This window comes from Chaetodon auriga, chromosome 13, assembly GCF_051107435.1.
Source record: "Chaetodon auriga isolate fChaAug3 chromosome 13, fChaAug3.hap1, whole genome shotgun sequence".
Lineage (NCBI taxonomy): Eukaryota > Metazoa > Chordata > Actinopteri > Chaetodontiformes > Chaetodontidae > Chaetodon > Chaetodon auriga.
The window spans coordinates 22,402,872-22,409,278 of record NC_135086.1 but is presented as its reverse complement, the minus strand read 5'-3'; positions in this window follow the sequence as shown (position 1 = coordinate 22,409,278).

The following is a 6,407-nucleotide window of genomic DNA, read 5'->3' as shown; positions in this document are numbered from 1 at the left end:
ATACCTCACCTCCTGCCATTTGTTAATGCTGGAGAAAGCAAAAGCTCATCTCCACGTGGAGTCATGTAGACTGTAAATGTCTAGAACTGTGATACTGCCAGCAGCTCGATGTAGACAAATAGTTTAAGCCTAACTGTGATTATACACTACCAACATCATCATTGACTTCCTGTCTCTGTCCGTGTGTTGCTTTCTGAAAGAGATAGCCACTCAGAATCACAAGGAGCATCTGATCTGAGTAACCTTTATAGAACATACCCAAATGGATGCTGTCCTCATTACACAAATGCATTTCTATTTTCAGGGTTTGATTACCACAGACAGTAGCAAGACAAAGACAACATTAACAAGTCAAGAATGAGGTCATGCTCAAATGAGCCTTTTCAAAAGATAAAACATTTCCCTTTGAAAATGACGCTGAAGCGGTCCCCAGTGACGACAAGGGGTCCTGACCGAGCATCCATATGTGATGAGTTTAGAGTGAGAATGGGTTGAATTTATGGCCATACATTTGATAAAGAGCAGCAGAACGGAACACAGGTTAATGAAAATAACAAAGACGGTCAAAAAGTGGATTTACTGTTGGTGTTGAAATTCATGTAATTCAGACGGCTGTCACACTGACTTCACTTCACTATCCAAATCAGGGTTTGATTGCTCCTTTGTTTCCTAAGCCCTCTGTTCTCTTTCACACGTCTGTTGATCTTCCGGTGTGCGGTATGTTTGCATAATACTTTTCTAAGGTGTTTAGCCCATAACAAGGAAAAATGTCCACACTGGTTTTAATGTACACAAAGAAAATGTGAAATGATTAGAGGACTGGTGGAGCTAATGTGGGTATGACTGAAGAAAGTTTGATCATCCATATGAGCTGCAAAGAGGTCAAAAAAACTAGCACCCTGCTTCCACTACACTCCTAGGAATCAGTCTCAGGCTTAAGAAACCCAAATACTAATTTCCAGTGATAAGCAGACTAAAGCCTAAAGTCCCCCTAACAGTCCCCAGAGGCAGCAATGTTAATTAGACACTGACAATGAATGTGCTCAGTATGTTTCATTGCAGTCTGCCAATTAGATCAAGGGACTTCAACCTTTTTGGTTCTGGGGACTGCAATCCAAATGTTCACATAAGCAATTTGCAAGAACTGCTTACATGTAGATCGCAAGAAGAGTCTATTGTCATGCTAGCAGCTCTGTAAAACACAGTTTCCACAGCATGTTAAGGCTAGGCTTGACTGGTTTTGGTACTTTTCTTAATTTTGTATTTCACTGCAGATAGTACCTGCTCCATGTAGGCGCGATGCTTAGCTGATTGTCAGAGCAACGCTCCATGAAACTGCCAGGACATTTTCTTCAGTGTGATAAAAACACGGGAACAATAGAGGATGCTGTGAGGGTGATGTTCTTGGTTCTCTGTATGTGTGACTGTCACAGCAAGGAGACAAACTTGGTTTCAGAAAAGAATGAAGGCAGCAAGACAAGAGAATGAAAAAACAGCAGAGTCTGGGAAATCCTACAAAAGAGTGCAGACAAAAAGACGACTCGGTTACTCCGTGTCAAGTCACCACCTGCTGGTGGTGCTGGAGGAAAAGTCAGGGATCGCTAAAGTCAGTGGGATAGATCATCTGAAATTTAATGACAAATCTTTCAGTGGTTGAGGAGATATTTCAGTCTGGACAAAAGTCCAGCCAATTTCTTGTTTTAGCTGTCAGCTTCTCTTTTTGTGGCCTAACATCTTCATCTTCACTGTTTTTTATCCCTCATTTCCACTGTACACATCACTGTGAGACAACAGTTTCTATCCACAAATTGAGCGATTTTACACCACATAATCTGCAGCTGCCACATCGTCCTGTGGCTACTTTTCAGTTTCATTTTTGTACAGCATATATTCTGTGTTACACACAGTGATACAGCACCAAAGAAAACAAACGAAACCAATGCCAAAAAAAAAACAAAACTGGCCTATACAGGAAGGGGAACTTCAGGAGTCCCTCTTACCCAAGAGATGGAGCTGGTTTCCTCCAAGGCACCCTCTAAAGAATCACAAGAATGCTTCATCTCCCTTTGATGTCTTTCTGTGATGAGATATAAACCCTGATGGCAATAACAGACCTCTTTGAACAATAAAAAATCGAATCTCAGCGTAACAACACCAAAGGCACAGAGAGGCAGTGCTTTGTAAACAAGCTGTTCCCTCGAGTGGATGAGGCTGCATCTGCAGGGTCGCTGATGCCGAGCTGGATCACACATGGAACAACAGGACTCCGCTGTCCTGTATGAACACACGTGTTTTCCTTATCAGTAAACATCTTTCAATAACAATAATCTTGTCATTTAATTATTGCATGCTTGACTTGAGCAGCTCTGTACCAAATTCTGGAAAGTGTCAGTTGTGCCTCTTTGCAGATACGCTGCTCGAGTGACACAATTATCCTGTGGATAACATGATTACCTTATCATTTTCTCAGCTATGGCCTTGTGCTTCCTATAAAATGCTATTATTTTCTGGATATATAGAATGTATTTGACTGAAACCCAGGTTTCTGCATTTGATAGTTGTATTTTTGTAGACAGGGATTACTTGTAATATATTTTTGGAGCATTTTTAAATAAATTTACTGTAACTAAAAAGTGCACAAACCTTCTATTGATTGAAGCCTGGGCATCATGTACTGGAGTTAAATGTAATCTCAACAGTATGATGGTTCATCCGAGATATATTTTTCCAAAGTAAAATAGTTGCAAATAAAGTAATGTGGAGGAAGTGAAGTAACAGATAAGCTTGACTTGCAGCTTACTCTGAGAACTGAACCAGAAAGGTCTGGAAGGATTGGTTTCCATGGTAACTTAGCTCAAGTTGCTTTGTGGAACTCAACATTATGGAAATAAAGCTGACATACTGACATGGTAAGCCTTGCTTGACTGGGTTTCTGCTGGGTGGAACACTCCTCTGATGCACGGTGAGGTGTGTGCAGGTGCTGCAGCGGTAATAACCCTTTAAGTCAGTGTTTTCGTGGGAAATGACAGTCTGTCACTAATGAGAGTTAATTGATTATCATGAGATAAGATTTTGAACATCTGTGGTTGGTAACTGTCTGTGATTGTGCTTTTGAAGACTGTTACAAGCTGTTAATGGAGTGATTGTGTGTTTCATCCTCCTGCAGCTGAACTGAACCATTTGAAATTAAACATTTTGTTAAGTGTCGTTGTGCAACTGTGCAACAGTTTCAGGGGCTGATGCTTTGTTTTTCTCTTTTCAGTGTTTAATTAAACATGGTGATTGCAGACGTCTTCTGCCATGCAGTGGTTATATCAGAGTGATTGTGCAGTTGTTCTTTTGGGGTTAACTGCTATTTTTACCTTTTCATCCTTTTTGTCTTTGTGTTATTTATTTCTATGTTGTGTGTTCAGGGATCAGGGCAGAAGACTGCTAACACCTCTGATGTCAGCACCAAGAAAAAAAAAGAAAAAAAAAAAAAAAGGTGAGTTGGAACACATCCGCCCATCCAGTCCAGGTTTGAACTAACCTGATTCCAAGCCTCCAAATTGACGCCCACGTCTGATTTGTTCAGTGCATCATTGAGGTGGACTGAAATGCCAAATGCGACGGATTATCAGGTTCAGTATAAACTGTTTATACTCCCATTCATTCTTTTAAAATCATTTTGTTTGAAATTTATGGGTTTCAAATAGCTGGATTAAGTGACTGGTTCAAAACATACAAAACAATTATTAAATTCCAAGCCTTTCTCCTCTTTTTTCCTTCTGTTGATTAAAGCAGTAAATATGTTTCGCCAGCATTTTAATATAAGGCAAAGTTAAAGGGATCACATTTTATGCAGACATACATTTCCAAATGCATTACATGTATAGAAAATGCTACATTGCTGGCACAAATAGAGATTGATTTCATTATGTGTTACTGTGATCTAATAGAGGGGTTTGTTGCACAGCTCAGCACTCCCAGCATTCAGTGAGAATGATGAGTGCCAAGAGTGCAGCTCTCCCCAGCTCACTGCCAGCTGTAACTGTGTCACAGCCACTTGCTATGTCAACAGGCCTGCCTTCCATCATCAATATTTATCAGTGTTTGCACACCGAGGGGCCTGCTGCACCCTCCTACTACACTTAGCTCATACTGTACGTCTACACATTGTAACTTTGTTAGAGGAGTCTCCTGAGCTGACAGTGCATGCTGGTCATATGGAGAGACTCTCCACTATTCCAAGTGAGGACAATGTGTGCATGCTTACATGGCCAGACAGAACCAAAAACCCACCAGATTTTAGCTGAATACATTAGCTAACTGGCCAACCAGACCAGAATAAATCTGTTCAAAATATATGAAATCTAAAATATCTTCATCACAAATAATGACAATGAAATCTGACTGGGAAATGTCCATATAAGGTAATGAGTCAGCTTTGGCATTTGTCTGTGTAAGTACCATTCAGCTTCAATGACGCCCCGTAACAGGTAGAAACAGAGTGATGTCTGTCATGAAGTGTCTAATTTGATTTTAAAGAAAAGAGTCGAATTTGAATATAGAGCTAATCAGGATTTTCAGGGATTAATCTCACCCAGTTTATCTCGTCCGTTACTCCAGCACAGCTCTCCTTTCCTGTGTCCTCTATGACCTGGATTTGTGAACGCTGTCAGGCTAAATTCAAGCTGCTCTCTTCGTGTGCGAAGCGTCTTGGAAGAAGCTGGCACTGCTACACCGATGAGCAGATGTCTGGGAGAATAAATTGGCTGGGGAAAGTTTTTCAGGCACCTGTTCAATCCATCCTGGTAGGAGACATCAGACAAGATTGTGCGAAGCCACATTTGCAACAGTGACAGACTTTCAGAAACAGGATGGGATGATTTAGCAGACAGTGTGGGTTGAGGTTTTCGTGTTGCGACTCAAAACTTTACCAATGACAAAAGATGACAAACCGGTCATAAAGGGATTTATTGGTCAGGACAAGCATCTTCCTGCTGTCTCCGCTGGTTGCCGGGCAACTGGTCTTGACCACCTCTAAAGCGCTTTAGAGGTGCTGGTGGGCGGATTGTGTTACCTTTGAACAGAGCCAGCTACTGAACCTGTTTCCTGTTTCCAGTCTTTGTGCTAAGCTAAGTTAGCCAGCGGCTGGTTTTGCCTTCATATTTTTTATTTAGGCACAAAAGTGCTGTCAATCTTCTTTTCTAGCTCTAGGCAGGAAAGCGAATAAGCCTATTCCCCAAACTGTCTTTGCCTGTAAAGAAAATCTGTTGGCATTGTTTATGTTGAAAGCAAATGCCTCCCCAATTAAAAGGTGTGGTTGAGTTATTTTTTCATTCCTGTTATTTTACACATTTATTATTTATACTTGTCTCAAGATGACAACTTAATTATTGCTATATCTCAAAATAACACATTGTGTCATATGATCACAAAATTATAGTTTTTTTTTCACAAGGTCTCAGAACATTTTCTGTGCTGTGGCAATTAATTGGGTGGTGCAATTAATTATCTCAAAATCTGAGGCTGTGAGGTGTAGACCTTGCTTCTTTAGGCTCTTGCATTTTTGATTTGTTTCTCTCCTGGGATAACTCTTTCTCTCAAGGCACAGAGGAATGACTCCATAACTAACTTGAATAAACCATGAAATACAGAAGCTCATTATCTGAACTTAAAGCCCAATCTTCCAACTAAATTGAAATGGCCTCTTCTAATGGTGATAAATGTCTGTGTACACCAGTAATGTTTACACAGGAAAGTAACATTCTATATTTTTAGCCACAACTAAAAAAAAAAAAAAAAAAACCTGACAACTCACATATAAGTGAAATTATTTATGTGACTGTGAATATGCTTGTAATTTGTCTGGTCAAAAAGAACAAAGGGATACGCTTTGATTTAGCTTTAAAGACATGGTTAAAAAAATGACAGTACATTTACAGTATTTCATCTTAAAAGTCCACTTCCACCCACATCTAATGTGGATCTGGTCCAAGTGTTATGACATGATTTAAGTGTGAACGGCTGAGCGATGGCTCCTTCTCCATTTAGTGGTAAAGACCATGAGAGGCAGCTCAAAGCTTTGGAAAAGTGTTGACTTTTCAGATTCGATTAAATGTTCCCAGCTTGTTCCCAAGGTTGTCAATAAACAAGACAGTCTCCTGTCCTTCAGGAAATGTTATGTTTCGGGTGAATTTACAGGAACCAAAGTGCCAGGCTTGGACAAATGAGGCAGGAGGCGGGAAAATAGTTTAAGTGGTTTAATGAGAAAAAAAAGGTAATGAGCCAAGTCCTTATTCTGAGCTGAAGGGTAGACAGATCCAGTCCCTCAGTGAGAGTAGGTAGACAGGTCCAAGCGCTTTTGTGAGAGCAGGCCAGCAGGGCACAGACAAAGCAGGTGTGGGCTAGGCACCTTGGCGCAA